The 16,502-nt window shown below is 51.5% G+C and overlaps 1 protein-coding gene across 1 annotated transcript in view; it reads left to right on the forward strand.

The window, feature by feature from the left end:
* The first annotated feature begins 10,516 nt into the window (after positions 1-10,516).
* Slc6a1 (solute carrier family 6 member 1) overlaps positions 10,517-16,502 on the forward strand; it is a 33,917-nt gene continuing 27,931 nt past the window's right edge. The window contains exon 1 of the mRNA XM_021190009.2: positions 10,517-10,748. The gene's annotated coding sequence lies outside the window, so the exon portion shown is untranslated. The remainder of the gene's footprint in view (positions 10,749-16,502) is intronic.

Consider the following 16,502-nt stretch of genomic DNA (forward strand, 5'->3'; position numbering starts at 1 on the left):
ACACACACACACACACACACACACACACACACACACACACAAGCTCCAAGCTACTACTTGAGAAGCTCTCTCCTCTCCCCACCCCTACCTCAATTCCCGGGCACCTACAGCTCACTCTCCTCCTTGGACCCTTTGTGTAAGCCGTGTGACCTACCGGAATCCCTCCCCTTCCCACTTTCCCTGGCTCACTCCTGACCATCTGACCTCCTCCTCTGGAGAGCCTCCCACCTCAAGCCCACAGTGGGACTCCTGTCTGTGGCCCCTAGAGGCACTACCCTACCAATCTTCACTTCACAAGCATTCTTATCTGTCCTGTAGTTCCCAGTGAGGCAAGGTTCCCAGTCACTAGTCACTCAGTGTCTATTCTAGAAGTCAGTCATGGGAGGAGGGGATGGAGGTCAGAGAAGGCTGGTGACAAGGGTGCTGAGATTTGAACAATGAGGAGGGGGCTGTTGGAGTGGGGGCTGCCTGTGCAAAGGCCCTGGGGTAGGAACAGGTTGGGTATATCTATGGACATGCCTTAGACCTGAAATGAGAAAGCTGAGATGGGGAGGGGATACATAATATAGCACAGGAGCGTTTATGGCCATTTATTTCACCTTGAACCCCTCCCCTGCATCCTCCAAAGCCCATTGCTTCAGAGATGGGGTCTCAGAACTGAACTCCAGGGAGGACTCCCTCAACCCCTGTCTCTTGCTTCAGCCCCTTTGGAGAGGTCTCCAAACCCCTCCTCTGTCTCACTCAGAGACAGAGTAAGCATTTTGCAGATGGGTCTCCCTCCGGTGCCCGATTCTGCAGCCAGCGGCCATCTGTGGGGTTTGGCCGGAGTCCCGGGCTGGACACTCGGCTCCATATCAGCTCTGGCTCCTGCTTTGTAGAGCGGGCCCCGAGGGAACTCCGGCTGGACTGGCTGTCTGGTATTCACAGCTTTTAATTTCCCTGCAGCTTGATGGCGAGACCTCAGCAAAGAGGTCTCGTCCAAGGCTCACTCTCACTCCAGAGCGGGAGGCAACTGCAGGTTGATGGAGCACCCTGGCATCCACTCCCAGGGGCGTTTCAGGATGGGGTCCGAGGGAAGAGAAATGACCTTAGGCATGCCAGAGGTTTCCGGAGGGACCAGTTAAGGTGGGTCAATCACATCATCCATGGACTGGGGGCCAGAAAGGAATAAAGGAGGAAGGAAGACTAAACCCAAGGGCAGCATCCTCTCTCTGCTTCCTGCTCACAAAGGTGCAGGTAGTCCCGCCCTCCCCCACTAATGGACTGAAGCCTCTGGCGCTGAGACCCGAAGTAAGGTTTCCTGTGTTGGTGACTTTTCTTAGTGCTGAGACAAATATCCCACAAGTGCGAGCTAAGGACTAGGGTTTATTGGCTTGTGATTTGAGAGGCGGCAAGCATGGCAGGAAGGTATAGCCCATGAGTGGGAAGCAGCTGGTCACACAGCACCCACGGTTAGGAAAGAGAGAGAGAGATGAATTCCAGTGCCCAGCAAACAGCTTTCCCCCTTATTTAATAGGACACCTCACGTCATGGGATGGTGCAGCTCAGATCCAGGGTGGATGTTATTTTTCCTCCTTGGTTAAATTTCTCTGGATAACCCCTCAGAGAAATGCCCTGACTCCCAGGGAACTCCCGGTCCCGTCAAGCTGAGAAAGAAAAATGAGTTCTCTCATCCTCCCTTATGATGGAACCTTTTTACATGGTTTCTGGAAATATAGAAATATACACAAATGAAAAGAACATTCTGGAAGGGCCTGCATCCAGCTGTTCCTGGTGGTTCTCTGTGTCAAGGGAACAGGAGGGCAAAGGATTAAGTGTGACAATCAAAGGGAGTGCTCGGGGGTCACAGGAGGCCGGTCATCAGGGAGAGTGCTGCTAAGCAAGTATGGAGGGACCTGAGCTCAGACCTCCAGCACCTACATAAAAGCGGGGTGTGGTGGCATGAGTCTGCAACTCTGGTGCTGTGTGGAAGCAGAGACGGGGGATCCCCTCAGCTCTAGGTTCAGGGAGAGACCCTGCCTCAAAGGAAACAATGGAGGTGAAAACAATAGAAGAAGACCCTGCACAGGACCCTCTGTCTGCCAAATGTGCGCACACCTGCATATACACAGGCACAGGCACAGAAACGCAATGTCAGTCTTAAATGCTGTACTCCTGCCTATGAAGTAGATAGCTGAGACATTTAAAGAGGGGAGGTGAAGGGGAAGGAAAGAGGGCCAGGAAGAGGGAAAGGAAAGTGTAAGTGCTCTGGAGACCAGAGCAAGGGCAGGGTAGGAGGGGGTGGAGAGGAAGCAATGGTAGTGTGGGGGACAAACAGGTGCAAGGCTCCTCCTCCCCCAGGGCTCCTGCTCCCCCCACCTCCATCTGCCTACACCTCTCCAGACCCATCCCTCCAAAATCTGGGGTGCTTCTCCCCCACAAACATGCCTGTTCCTCTTCTGGTCCCGCCCCAGCCCCAACCCTTTATCCTCCCATCAGAAGGCACACGTGGCTGGTCCCAACCCTGTTGATTGCTCATTGTCTCTAAAGGCTCCATTACCCGTGGGCTTTCCCTCTCGGGAGCTGTTCTAGGACTGTCAATAGCTTCCGTTTTGAGGAAATATGCTGAATGCATGGTTTATCTCATAAATAAGGAGGCTGTGATTAGCTGTCACTCTAATGGCTAATTTAAGCGGGAAGAGCTGGCTGCCTCTGGACTGCCTGAGATATGGGAGTTATGGGTCACATCCCTGACTGCCATCCACTTCATGCCAGGTTTACACCTGCCACCACCTCACCGGGGTAGTCATGCCTGAGCCTGTGCTGATAGAGGGAGGAGTGCAGGCCCCTCTAGGAAGGCCCTGGAAGAAAGCCGACTCCCAGGTCAGAATCCTCACCCCAGTGTGCCATAGCCCACAACTCAAGGAGGCAGTGGCTACAGAAAATGAGCATGCTGAGAGTCTCAGGCACGGTCCATGCATTCCTCAGCTGCCTTTGTGCTCCTGGGCTGTGGACTGGATGCTGCGTGGTAAAGGCTGGATTACTAGCTGAGTGCTTTGTGGAGGTGCTACGGAGGTGGATCCCAGGTAGTCAAAGGTCTTCCATCCCTGAGGCACGGTGGGCCCAGGGATGGACCCACTGGATGGACCCACTGGATGGACCATATGTTGGTTCTTCCCCCACTCTCTTTCTCTCTCTCCCTCCCTCTATCCCTTTTTTTCTTTCTGTCTTCTTCCCCTCCCCTCCCCTCCCCTCCTCACTGCTGTCAGGTGAGTAGCTTTACTCTACAGCATGAACTCTGACATGATGAGCTGCTTCACCAAAGTCCTGAAAGCAACAGAAGACAAGTGGCCTTGGCCTGAATTCAGGAGGCAGAATAACCCCTTCCTGCCTGGAAGCTGCCATCGCAGATGCTGTATCACTGACTTCTGAGGAGCACATGGGCTCATCGTCCCCACTGGCAAAATACAATGTGGCACTCATAACCAGGCCTGACCTGTCCCAGGTGCTTTGCTTGGCCCACCTTCCCAAACCGTTATTGTCATCTGGACATCTGGGAGTGTTTCCAGGACCCCAAAGGCTGCCGTCCTGTGGGAGTGGCTACACAAATGCCCCAGTGCCTCTTGGGAGCTGCCTTCCAATGCAGCCATAGTTTTGTTGTTAGCCTGTTTTCACATGGGTGTTGCAGAGTCACAATGGGGTCCTCGTGCTTACAGAGCAAGTGTTCTTACCTACCAGGCCATCTCCCCAGCCCAGAGTGTTGGATTTTTAAAACTGCTATTTGAGTTTCACAAAATCTGGTTCGGTGACTTCGGGCTTAGGATCGGGACAGACTTTCTGATGATTTCAGAAATGGCCTTAAACGCGCCTCTGCCTTTGAGACGGTTTCTCTGCTCTGGCATCATTCTCAGCAGCTTCAATCATTCAGCCAAGATTTAATCTGTCTAAGAAATAAACAAACCCACTTCGTTAGTGTGCAGATTCGTGTTCACCTTAATGGGAAGCTTGTATGTATTACAAGAACTGTCCCAACACAGATTTCTTTATGATTTGTCAATCAGTGTTTGGTTTGCATCCCCATTTTAGTTACCTTGGGCTGCAGAGAGAGAGAGAGAGAGAGTTTAAGAAGCCTGCTGTACGCAACGGCAGCAAATGGGGTGCCTCTCACACAGTCTTGTGCAGGGTGAATGTGTTTGTACCCACAGGGGACTGGGTACAATCCTGGGCTCTGGATTCAGGCAGGTGGATGGGATGGCCAGTACTGATTGTCAGCTTGACAGGATCCAGTATGAAGAAGAGATAAACGTCTAGCACATCTGTGAGACGGTCTAGATTAGGCTCACTGAGAGACCCACTCTAAATGATGGTGTCATTCCGTAGGATGGGGTCTGCAGTGTGACCGACTGCTTTATATCTCTCCACCGTGGCTATCATGTTGTGACAAGTTGTACCCTTGGACTTCAAGTGAGAACAGACCTCTCCTACTCTAAATTGATTTTGTCAGGTATTTGTCACAGCAACAAAAGTAATACAGTGGTCTACACTCAGATTCTGGGGCGATGGGGCCTGCGACAGAGCTTGTAAGGAGCCATGTGATTTCCCACGTCTCCTGGTTCACTCGGCATGCCCATGTGTATGGCCCTCTCGAACATCCTTTGCCTAGGCATGGCAGCAGACACATGAAGGAACTCTCAGGATGTACTAGCGCAATGCTTAGGCACCCACCCTCAGCTCCCACACTTCCAACTGTGTACCTGGGTAAAGCACCTGCCCACTCAGCACCTCAGATAACATAAGAACAGGCATCATTCCTACCTCCTTGGCTGGTTGGAAATCAAGCACAGCCCGCAAAGGTCTGTCAGTGAGGCTACTGGAACCATCTTCCCATGGAGTCAGTTTGTGCCAGTCTCGCCTATGGCACATTCTCCTGAAGCTTCCCTCAGACCTGTAGCCTGAGTCTCCATCTCATCCCATTTCACAGGCCACGAGGCAGCAGCTCTAAGAAATGAGTGTCATTTGCAAACAGTGGTTTCCTAGAGAGTAACAGGCTTGCCAAGGGTCAAAGGAGAACATGTGGACCGTGTAACTTTGGTGGGCAGCTCACCTTGTCTCTTAGACTGATCTGTAAAGGGGCTTACATTCTCCTGTGCTGAAGTGTTTATAGGGCTCTGTCAGCATTGAGGGTTCTGGCACTAAGTGATTGCTCAATAAATAGTTTCTGTGGTTATATTGTGTGGAAAGATCTTCCTTCAGGCTGTGTGGTTCCTGCATGGCCTACTAGGATAAGAATCCAGTCTGCCCACCTTGTCAGCCCTGTTCTGTCCCAGAGCTTAGTGTCAAGTGGGGGTGAGATGGAATAGACCCTGTGTATCCAGCTCAACCCTACAGGAGAGCTCCCTGAGAGAGTACAATGCAGGTACAGTGTCTTCGGTAGAGGAACCAAATGTGCAAGAACCTGGAGGTGTCTTTTGAAAGACCTTGAAAATAATGCCATGGACCAGATGCAGGCAGAACATATGTGAGAGAATTGAAGGGTCCCATCTACCTTGCATCAGGAGGAGACATACGGGTCAACAGTATTGGTCCCACTGTGTGCAGGCTCCAAGGAACCACTGTACCTTTTCCCACAAAGAGGAGAGTGATGGATACTAAAGAAAGCAGGGATGAGTGGTGTCTGGGAACCCCAGCGGAGATGAAATCATGTGCAGGTTGGGATAAATCAGGCAGGCTTCTTGGAGGTAGTTGCACTTCAGACTGACCTTGGCCCACCCTGGGAAGGCAGAGCTTGCCAACAGCAGTAGCTAATAGAGATCATTCTCTGGATTGCTCCTGGTGAATCTGTGAGAAAAATCCTAGTCTCATTCCCATTCTACACATGAGAAAATTGAGGCTAAGAAAGGTTAGACCCCTTCCTAAGGTTGGCTAACCTCACAGTCAGCAGAGAACCTCAGGACTTTGTGTTGGGGTGTTATCTAGCCACCCCTGGGAGTGCTGTCCAGCCCATCCTTGTGGATTTGCTCCTTGTGGTCACCCTGGTACACTGGGGTGCCCATTTACTGATCCCTGCAGATGAGAAAGGCACACATATTCGAATGTTCTGGAGTGGAGCCACAGCCAGTGGTGATATGCCCCAGTGTGACTTGGGAACAGAATAACAAGATGACCACATGTCTTAGTATCTCCCTCAGGTTTTTCAGCCCTGTCTTGCTTTCCTGAGCATATGGTGGCTCCCCTGCACCCTCAGAATCAAGTCTGAGTTCTCTAAAGTGATGAGTGAACTATCCACTCATCCCCCTGGACTCTTAAATGAAATATCCCCAACTCTGAGGATCGTCTTGTGCCCTCAAGTACTAATTCCCATAACTGTAGGGACTCGCTGGTGGTAAAATCCTGGGCCCATGGCAAGGATGTGGATAAGGTACCCAAAGCCCTTCTGGAAATCAAACACAACAGGCAAAGGCATGTTTGCCCAGAGCAGGGATTTTATTGGGTTGGTGGGAGATTCTCCATCTTGCTACACTTTCAGCAAGACTGGAAGATAGAATTGGATGTTGTCATGGAAACAAAGTCAGCTGGAGCAGCAGCAGAGAAGGGTGCTGAGCAGCAAGCCTGTACTTAGGAGAGGACAGTAGACCCCAGAGCATAGAGCATCATCGGTATGCAGCCGCCTCGTGGCTTGAGATGCCTTCTGTTCACAGAGGAGGGAATGGGCTCAGGGAGGGAAAAGACTTGTCCAAGGTCACACAGCAGCTTAGTGGCAGTTCTAGACATTCTGACTACTGCATTGGGTCTTATTTCGTAGTGGTGCCATGATCTGATGAGCACCTTTCAAGGATGACAAAACACTTCAGATTCAAGATCAAGAGTTACTGACCTTAGAGACAAGCAGGTCTGAACTGGGACCCCAGCCCTGCAACTCTCCTACTGTGTGTCTCTGAGCAAAGTACTCAACATCTCTATGTCTATATTTTTCCCATGTATCAGTGGTAGCATGTATCCCACGCAGCAAGCACTTGGAAATGCAGCAGGTATTCATGTCTCCCTGGCTTTGCCACTAGATACCTAGGTGTCCTAAGACAAGCCACTGTCCCCTTCTGGGGTCTCAACTTATCCATCAAATGGTCTAACTAATATCCACAAACTGCTTCTGGTTTAATGACTCATGTAACTAAGACTTAATTAATTCTCCAAGTTAAGGAAGAGAGGGGATAATAGCAACAGCAATAGTTCCAGCCATGTACTGAGTGCCTACTTTGTGCTGGGAACTCAGCTAGATACCAGTCCTTCCAGCCCTCACACTGTCACAAAGCTGTCCCCCCCCCCCCGGACTGTTGGCTTCCAGTCTTCTCTCCCTTTACACGGACCAGCCTCGGCCTCCACACACTCGATCTCACATCCCAGCCCCAAGTCAGCTCCCTAGAACTCTCAGGATCAAGTCTTAGTTTTGTTTCTTTATGTGGCGTGTGGGTGAGTTGTCCACACTCAGGCCCCAGATTCCTGAATGGAATCTCCCAACTCTGGTGTCTTCCTTTAGTCCTCCCCCCAGTGTCTCACACCCAGTAGGTGTTCAATAAATATTTGTTGAGTCAATGAATACACAGAGGAAGCATTTCTCTAAATTAGGCCACAGAAACTGAAGTCATTTGCAAGCCAGCCACAAGAGCTGGGCAAACTTCTGTGTGCCATGTCTATTTTTATTTACTTAAATATTTCCTTTTTTTAGATTAAATAAGAGTATCTCAAAAGGAAACTTTACATCATATTGTAACTAAAAGACCAATATTGCTTGCCAGAAATAGGTCTCCCTGAAAATGAGCACAAGGTCGAAGCTGAAAGACACCCAGCGTGTCCTAGACCCCCCTGCCCACCACCGCTGGAGGTACAGAGCTCTCACGGGCATGCTTGTCCCCGCTCCTGAGAGAGATTAACCTCTGCCCAGCAACAACCCAGGGCTTGTCCTGTTGTATGAACATGAACACTCCCCTGACCACAGCTAGGACCTGGCAGTGGACATTTTGGAAATGAGATGTTACAGGGGTTGCCTCCAGACTGTTACCTTTCTGGCAAATTCTCACTCGGGCTCTTCACAAGGGGCTGGGGGATCCCACCTGTGCCTGCCTTGCCTGTCTCTCTCTCTCTCTCTCTCACACACACACACACACACACACACACACACACACACACACACACCATGCTTCAGAGATAGCACTCTGAACTCTATGATGCCAAGAGTTCACCATCTGCCTAGTGGGCATGCCTCAAGGGATGAAGTCATCCTGGAGGCACAGGGGTGGGGTTGGGGACAGGGGATGGGGAGGTTTTAATATTCAATAGGCAAGCCTAAGAAGCTGTCTCAACAGCCAGGGGCAGCTTTCAGTGGGAGGTTGTGGTGGTTTGAAAATGCTTGGCCCACAGAAAGTGGCACTACTAGAAGGTATGGCCTTTTTTTTTTTTTTTTTTTTTTTTTTTTTTTTTTGAGGAAGCATGTCACTGTGTAGGTGGGCTTTGGAGTCAGTTCCTAGTGCTCAAGCTCCACCCCATGTGAAAGAGACCCTCCTGCTGCCTGTGGATCAAAAACTTAGGCTCCTCAGGTTTCATATCTGCCTGCATGCTGCCATGTTTCCCACCATGATGATGATGGGCTGAACTTCTGAAACTGTAAGCCAGCCCCAGTTAAATGTCATCCTTTATAAGAATTGCTTTTTTTTGGTCATGGTGTCTCTTCACAGCAATGGAAACCCAAACTAAGACAGAGGTCAAACAGATGCAAAGATGGAAATAAAAGCAGATCAATCACACAAGGCAGAGGGGCTGGAGAGATGGCTCACTGGTTAGAGCAGTAGCTGGGCTTTCAGTGAACCTGGATTTGATTCCCAGCATACACATAATTGCTCACAGCCATCTGTAACTCCAGTTCCAGGAGGTGCAAGACTTTCTTCAGAAATCTGCAGGCACCAGGCACACACAAACGAGCATACCCACAGGCAAACATATAACATTAAAATGAATTAATCTTTAAAAGAGAGTAATTTGATTATTCAGAAAACCATTCTGCCTTCTGGCACGACTGGATCACAGGGCTCCAACAACTTACATCCTGCCTCTGCCTCATTTCTGCCGTTCTCCACGTTCCCTTACATTCAGGCAGGCTCCATTGCAGGTGTGACTCAAAAACCTGTTGGTGATTAAGACTTTTGGGACAGGTCCTAGGGGGAGGTGTCATTGACCTCCACCTGGTCTGTCACTTGCCCTTGCTTTGAGGTGATATACCCTGGCTGGCATGGCTCTAGTCACATTTGCACGTGTGGTCAAGAGCTCTGTACCCAATCATATGCTTAAGAGAAGTGGGGAGAAGACCCTACAGTAAAAACTGAGCTCCTGAGACTGGAAGACATTGAAATGATCATCAGGCAAGCCAAAGCACCTGCCCCTCCCCCCCCCCCCGCTTCCCTAATCTTGTTGGAAGCCACAGCCACATTGCCCCTGACAGCTTTGTCTGTTCATCCACGCAGCAGCTCCCACCCCAGTGGCACTTTCATGGGTGGACCTATGCCTCATTCCAACCTAGGCTGGGACCCTCATGGGTGGCCTGGCAGAGCTTGTCATTCTGGGCTCTCGAAAGGTTGTTCCGAAAAAGCCTGTTCCTTTTGCTTGCCCCATAAGAAGAGCTGTGGCTTATGTGTCTACCATTGTGCCCCTAAGCCCAGACCAGAGTGTGTGTGGCTCACAGGAGCTCCAGAAAGATTCATTTGAAGTACACACAGACAGCACCCAGTAACCAGTCAGGAGGCCATAGAGCCCTAAGCCTCGATGCTTGTGGAAGTGTGGAAAGAGTCAGAAGCTAGGAAGCCTTTGGGAGTTGAGGCTGGAGACCCCAGGGTTAATGCAATTAGAGGATGGGAAGTCAGATATTGAATACCAGACTCTGGGATAGAAGGGGGAGGCCATTGAAACTGGAGAGAATGAATTCTTTCTGAGTCTTTGGGGAACGTGGCAAAGGCAGGGATGGCCCTTTCCCCAAAGCCTTCATGGAAGGAGCCAGAAGGTCTGGACTTGGAAAGAGGCAGCTGGAGCTGGCCAGGGGCTGAGGTGTTCTAGACCATCCCTCACACCTCAAGAACTGGGAGCATAGCACCTAGGGTCCTTAGCCAACCCTGGAAGCTGCAGACAGGAGAGATAGAGAGGAGGGAAGAGGGAAGAGTCTAACCCTGCTACCACAATGCTTCCAAGAGAGAAGACGTGACAGAGCCAGAGAAACCAAGAGACCAATTAAGGTAGACCTTTGAGGCCAGGAGACTGAAGGAGGATGGAGGCCAAGATAAAGAGGGAGAGGGAGCAGGGCTGGGAGAGAGAAGAGGTGGGAGTAGGGGGGAGGCAGCAGGCAGAGAGAAGAGGCGGGCAGGGCCTAGGAAGGAGGGGAGCAGGGCAGAGGGAGGAAAGAGAAGGGGGTAGGCGGAGGGAGGAGGAGGCAGGCAGAGGGAGGGGGAGCAGGGCAGAAGGAAGAGGGAAGAGAGAGCAGGGCAGGGGTAACTGGGAGAGAGGAGCAGGAACAGAAAAGGTGGGAGATGGAGGCTGAAAGGTAGGGGCGGGCAAGACGGCACGGAGAAGCCCCGCCTGGAGGGCGTGTCCTGACAGCCCCGCCCCCTCCGCCGGTCCTGGGAGCCCTAAAGAGCTGAGAGGTTGCAGGCGAGCTGCGCGAGCCCAGGAGTCCAGGCGCCCGCGTCCTAGCGCGGCCGAGCCCGGAGCGGCCCGCGCAGCCCCGGCCGCAGGTAGGAAGGGAGGCTGGCGTCGGGGCGCTGGGTGGAGGGCGGGACCCTAGGCTGCAGCGTTCCCCGTCCTCGCCCCACGACGTGCGCCGGCTGCAGCCCAGGGATGCTCCGGAGGCGGGAGGGTCCCAAGAGGCCAGGTGCCGTCGATGTCCTAGTTCGTTCGCCAGCCGACGGCGGGGTGCCCAGGAGGGAGCCAGACCAACCTGCGCCACATCCCCAGTCTCCGCGTGCCTCATTTACTAGAGGCGGGAGGATGGAGGGGCTGGGAACAACCCGTGGATGGAGACATCTTCCCATCCCGGGGCAGCTCAAGCTCTTAGGAAACCTTGGCTCTAAGAAAGTGTGCAGCAGCTGGGACTGAGCGCGCGCAAGCTGGCGCTGCTGCCCTGTTCACCTGAGAGATGCCCAGTGCAAGAGGTGGGTCGGACCAGGACTTCCCATGGTTTGTCTTCCCCCAGGTTTTTCCTCTTTCCTTTCTGTGGCAATTACCACGGCTTCTCCATGCTTCTCTCTGCACCCACCCACCCCATGGGTGACACCCACAGATGTCCCGTTCTGTGTTTGCTTTAGGCTTCCAACAAGAGACTCAGAATGGGCAGCTCTGTACGGAGCCAATGTCCTCTCAAAACAGACCTGAGTCTCAAGGGGAAAAATGGATTTTTGAAAGCCAGTTTATAAGACCAAGATACCTGAGGTCTACCGGCTGGACCTCCCCCCCACACACACACACAGGAAGATCGGGGTGAAAGGGACTGTGGCCACATCAGGGAAGGGACTATGTCCAGCCGAGTGGAACTTGTCTTTCTATGACAAACGGGGTATGTGTTGGACAAAAGAAAAAAAAAAAAAATGGTGTGCTGGGTCCTGCCTGTGTTCTCTGTTGTGAACTTTGGTGGAAACAGTGGAGCATGCATACCCCAACTTCCAAATTGCAAAACAAAAGAGATGTGTGGGAATTCAAAGTCTTTCCCCAGCCCAGTTCTGGAAAGGATAGATCAGGTCTTGGTCAAAGCATCCTCAGACCCTCCTCCAAAGGAAGGAGGCAGAAAGAAAGTGGCTCTGGGAGGTGTAAGTCCCTGCAGAGAAGAGAGAAAGAGGGAGCTTTCCCTAGAGCTGGAGGGCAAAATGGCTGAGCCTCCCTTGAGCCTCAGAAAGGAATTGCCAGGCAGGCGGCAAACAAAGGAAGCGCTCTGTCTCCAGCCAAGTGCTGGCTTGGTGGCCAGTGGCTAGAGGACAAACAGTGAGTCCCAGGCAGTGAGACACAGGCTGCCCTGTCCCCAGAGCTTCTGTGGAGTGGGGTTCCCTGAGAAAAGCACAGGAGACAGACGGCCGGCCACCACTGAGGGAGAAAACGGTAATGGTCAGTCCCCAGTGGAAATCATATTCCGGGGACTCACATTTGTTGAGAAGTAAGGTCTCCCGGGTGAGGCTCTAACAAGGGGTCCAGAGGCCAAAACAGGCAGCTAAGAAGGTGATGGCAAGGCTAAAGAAAGATGCACATAACTCCACACTTGTGTCAGCCTAGCATTTGACATTCCTGGTCACTCTGGAGAAAAGGATGTGAATTTGTTTACCCGAGGCCCAGAACTCAGGCCCAGAACTCACAATATGTGTTCCAGAATAAAGCCCACCTGGGTGGAAGTTTATTGCCTAATAATGGTCCAGCTAGCTGTGATCTGCCCTTGTCTCTACCTGCGATGCTGAGGCAGGAAGGCTGTAAAATGCTTTGTTCAAATCCACACCCATGAATGAATGAATATGCTCTGGGCTGGGTACTATTACTATTTCTTGGCCTGATGATCTTGGCCAAGTTCTAATCCCCTTTGGAAAGAAGAAAGGGAATGTCAAAATCTTTTGGTGCGTCAAGCTTGTCATTTCTAACCTGTACAACAGGAAGTGCTCTAGAAGTGAGGAGAGGGTGAAACAAAGAGGGAGAGCAACTTGGTCAAGGTCACACAGCAAGGAGGAGGCAAGGCAACCCTAGGCTGCCATAGTGTGCTTCCCTGGTCTCAGTCTTCACATCTGTAAATTGGGATAGTCAAGGGAAGAGTAGTGACAGTGGGATTTCATGGCTGACAGTGAGTTAGTCCCTCTGGACCTGCTGTCAGAGAAATGGCTACTTCTTTTCCTTCCCAGCAAGTGGCACATCTAGAGCAACATTAAATAAATTGCCTCCCACAGAAATGCCATTCCTAGGATTGGCTGTGAAAGATTTTTCGGGTCACTTGGAATTCAGAACTGTCTCCCCCTCGCCGTCTCTTGCTTGTTGGATGCCCGGCCGAGTGTCGACCCTAGCAAATCCAGACTCAGCCCCCATTTACAACCCTCTGCATTCCGAAAGCTCCCCCGACCTTGAGAGTGGGCAGTGTCCCATGCCTTTTCCTGCTGCCTTCTCCATGTCGAGACAGGTCGCCCCTGGATCCCAAGCTGTGCTGACCCACAGCTCCCTGCTCTCTCCATTGCATTCCTGAAGCCAAACCCAAGGAGAGAGCACCCCTATGCCGCCTTGCCTGGTCCTAAAATGGAAACGCGGCAACAGGGCCTGTCTTTGCCTAAATAGGAGCTGTCTTTTTCACTCAGCGCTACAATGTCACCAATTCTTTACTTGGGGAATAGTGGTCAGCCCTCGCTGAGATGGAAATGACCTTAGAATGACTTCAGATGACCTTGAAATGACTTCATCTGCAAAGAGTAGCTCCTCCCCCCCAATGAGAGCAGCCCCTCCTCCAGCTGATGAGGTCACCAAGTATCCTCCACTGCTCCAGGATTTGTCGACTTTTTTTTTTTTTTTTTTTTTTTTTTTTTTTTTTTTTTGACAGCTTTGCCCTATTCTCTGAAAGTCATTCTTAGGTAGTGGAAGAGAACTTCCCCCCACCCTCTACCCCCTGCCCCTGAGCGGGAAGAGGATGGTCAGTCAGATTCTAATCCCAAAATAGGGCTTCCTGGAAGAGGTGTCTCTGTGAACCTGTTAGACACCTAGCACTGTCCTCTACCCTAGACTAACTCTGAGCCCTCGGAGGCAGAAGAAAGCAGAGAGAAGCCCACGCAGGACAGGTCCCCCATCTCCTGGTACAGGCAGTAGGTGTGAACAGGCAGTAGGTGTGAACAGGCAGTAGGTGTGAACAGGCAGTAGGTGTGAACAGGCAGTAGGTGTGAACACAAGCTGTGATGGTTGAACAGAGACCTGGGATTCAGATGTAAACAGAGGAGCAATTTCCAAGAACCCTCATCCCAACACCAGCATTGCAACTACAGGGACATCTGTCCTTGCCTGCATACAGACAATGTGCCACAGAACGTGCCCCGTGCTACACTTTTGTGTCATTTAATTTGTATAAGCTCCTGTGGGCTGGGTATACCTGTTCCTGTATACTTGTTGTGACAGAGGACAGTAAATGGGGCTGAGTCTGAACTCAGCCACCAAAGTCTCTAAGTCTCCTGCAGGTGATACCCGCCGCAGTGAAGCATGGGCACAGCCCACCAGAGAAACTACAGGGTCTCCCGAGGGCGCCCCCAGCACCTGAGCCTAACCACAGCACGAGAAGACCAGCATAGTCAGTTGTTAGTGGCTCTTGACTAAGGGGGAAGCTGAAGTTTGGAGACCTCTGCCGTTATGATGCAGAACCGAGATCCCATCTGAGGTCGCCATCCTATCCCAACAGGTCCACGCCATGGCCTGTACTTCATTTAAAGCTGGTATGGGTGGCCTGCACCCAGCCACCACCTTTCCCAAACTTCCGGGTTATCTCTTCGTTTGTCCCCACCACCTACCTCCCTGCTCAGGAAGCCATTGAGAACAGCCCAAGGAAGCCATCAGTTCCGTTTACCGTGATCTGACATGACACAGAAAGTGGCATCCGATTCGATGTGAGCTGCCTGCAGCGAATGGGCTTCTATTTTTATATTTCTCACAAATTGGAAATTACAAGGGGACCAGGTCTTGGAGAATGATTGGCGGTGGCACTCTGGAAGTGGGGGGAGATGTGCAGCTGGGCAGAATGGAGCACATTAGGATGTTAGGCCCCCCTCAGCTGGCAAAGCAGCACCAGGCTTCTGGGGCTGGGTATAGTCCTGACACAAAAGCGAGGTAGAGAAGGGTGTCTGCTTGGGACAGTGACCTGCCACTCTGCTCACCTGTCAGCTGCCCGATGTCTGCAAGACCTGCGTCTTGTGCCAGCTCTTGGGCTAGCTGAGCCCCAGACAGAGGGACATTCAAGGTCAAAGATGCCCTGGAAGGGATTGGCAGAAGGTTGCTTCCCTGGCCTTATTGCTTGAGAAGAGCAGAGAGCGCAGGCAGGCAGCCGCCATAAGGAGGCGAATGGAAGCATTTGGAGTCAATGTTTTGGTTGGTTGCAAATTGGTGCTGACCACATAACCCCTGGTTATCAGCATAGTACTTTACAGTTTGTAAACCATGCCCTTGCTGGTAGGATGGGGGATTTAATCCAGGAGAAGAAAGTGTGGTCCTAGAGAAGAATCTTCCCTCGACCAAAGAGAATCTTTTTAAAGCTGGGTTTCTAACAAATCTCAATCCGAGTGACCTTGACCTAGATGTGCAAAGATGTCTGCGAGGGAGAGAATTCTCACTCCTCTAAGATGTAGGATTTCTGTCTTCAAAGCATTTTCTTTATTGAACCAGGTGCTCCAAAGACAGGATTACCTTTACTATCTTTTGGGGAAACTGAGGCTCAGAGTGCTCTGGCTTCCCAGCCAATGCTGGTCCCCTTTACTGAGCTATTTCTTCCTGAGAAGAAGCCTGGGAATCACTGTGCTGGCAGGAAAGGAGCCCACAGTACCTGGAATCTGAGGTGGCAGATGACACAGGTGGGCTCAGCCAGAGGCTGCGGAGGGAAGAGCCCTCCCCGGATTTCAGTGACTGAGCCTTACCTGGGCTCTGGCCAGAACTTGTCATAATCTAGATCATGTCCAGAGTTTGGGGTTCAAAAGTATGATCCCTTGATCCCATCTGTAGCCAGACACTGAAGAGGGGAAGATGTGTGTTCTCAAACAGACCTGCATGACACAGGCATGCTCATCTGAAGGAACTGGGGTGACATGAAACACCCCCTACCTTTGTGAGATTATACCGGGGGGGGGTGCTGTGGTCTCAGGAGCCAGGAAGGATGTGGAACAATGTTCCTATGTGAGCCAGGACGCCTGAAGCCCACTGTTGGAGCATCATGTAGCTGCCAGTATGCTTGGCACAGGCAGTCGGGTGGCACGATACAGTATAGAACACTGGTCAGGATCACATTTGAACACTTTCAATGCTGGCATATGTGACATCTTAAAGGTTTGGGGCACTTGCCTCTGGGGTGCAGTAGGCAAGGCAGGGGGCCACCCATTTGACTGCTGCCCAGATGCCCTCACCTCTGGGGCCTGGACAAGGCTGTGTGCCTCACTTCACCCACCCCAGGCCTGGCGCTGTGGTGGATGCTCTCCCCTAATTCTGAGGCTGGGGGCAGGAATGGGTGTCCTGCTTGTCAGCTATGTCTAGACAGGGGGTTTTGCTGACGTCAAGCCTGGTGCTTTTCCATGTTGTTCAGTTCGTCAAAAAGCACCTGAGCAGAGATAAGGGTGTGAGGGTGTGACATGAGGAGATAGGGCTCATTCTTCGCCATCACTGTGACTGTATCCAGAGCTTGAGATCAAGGGCTCACCTGTAATTAAGAAAGAAAGAAGGCAATAAGGCAAGAAAGAAAGAAAGAAAGAAAGAAAGAAAGAAAGAAAGAAAGAAAGAAAGAAAGAAAGAAA

This window comes from Mus pahari, chromosome 2 (assembly GCF_900095145.1).
Source record: "Mus pahari chromosome 2, PAHARI_EIJ_v1.1, whole genome shotgun sequence".
NCBI classification, from domain to species: domain Eukaryota; kingdom Metazoa; phylum Chordata; class Mammalia; order Rodentia; family Muridae; genus Mus; species Mus pahari.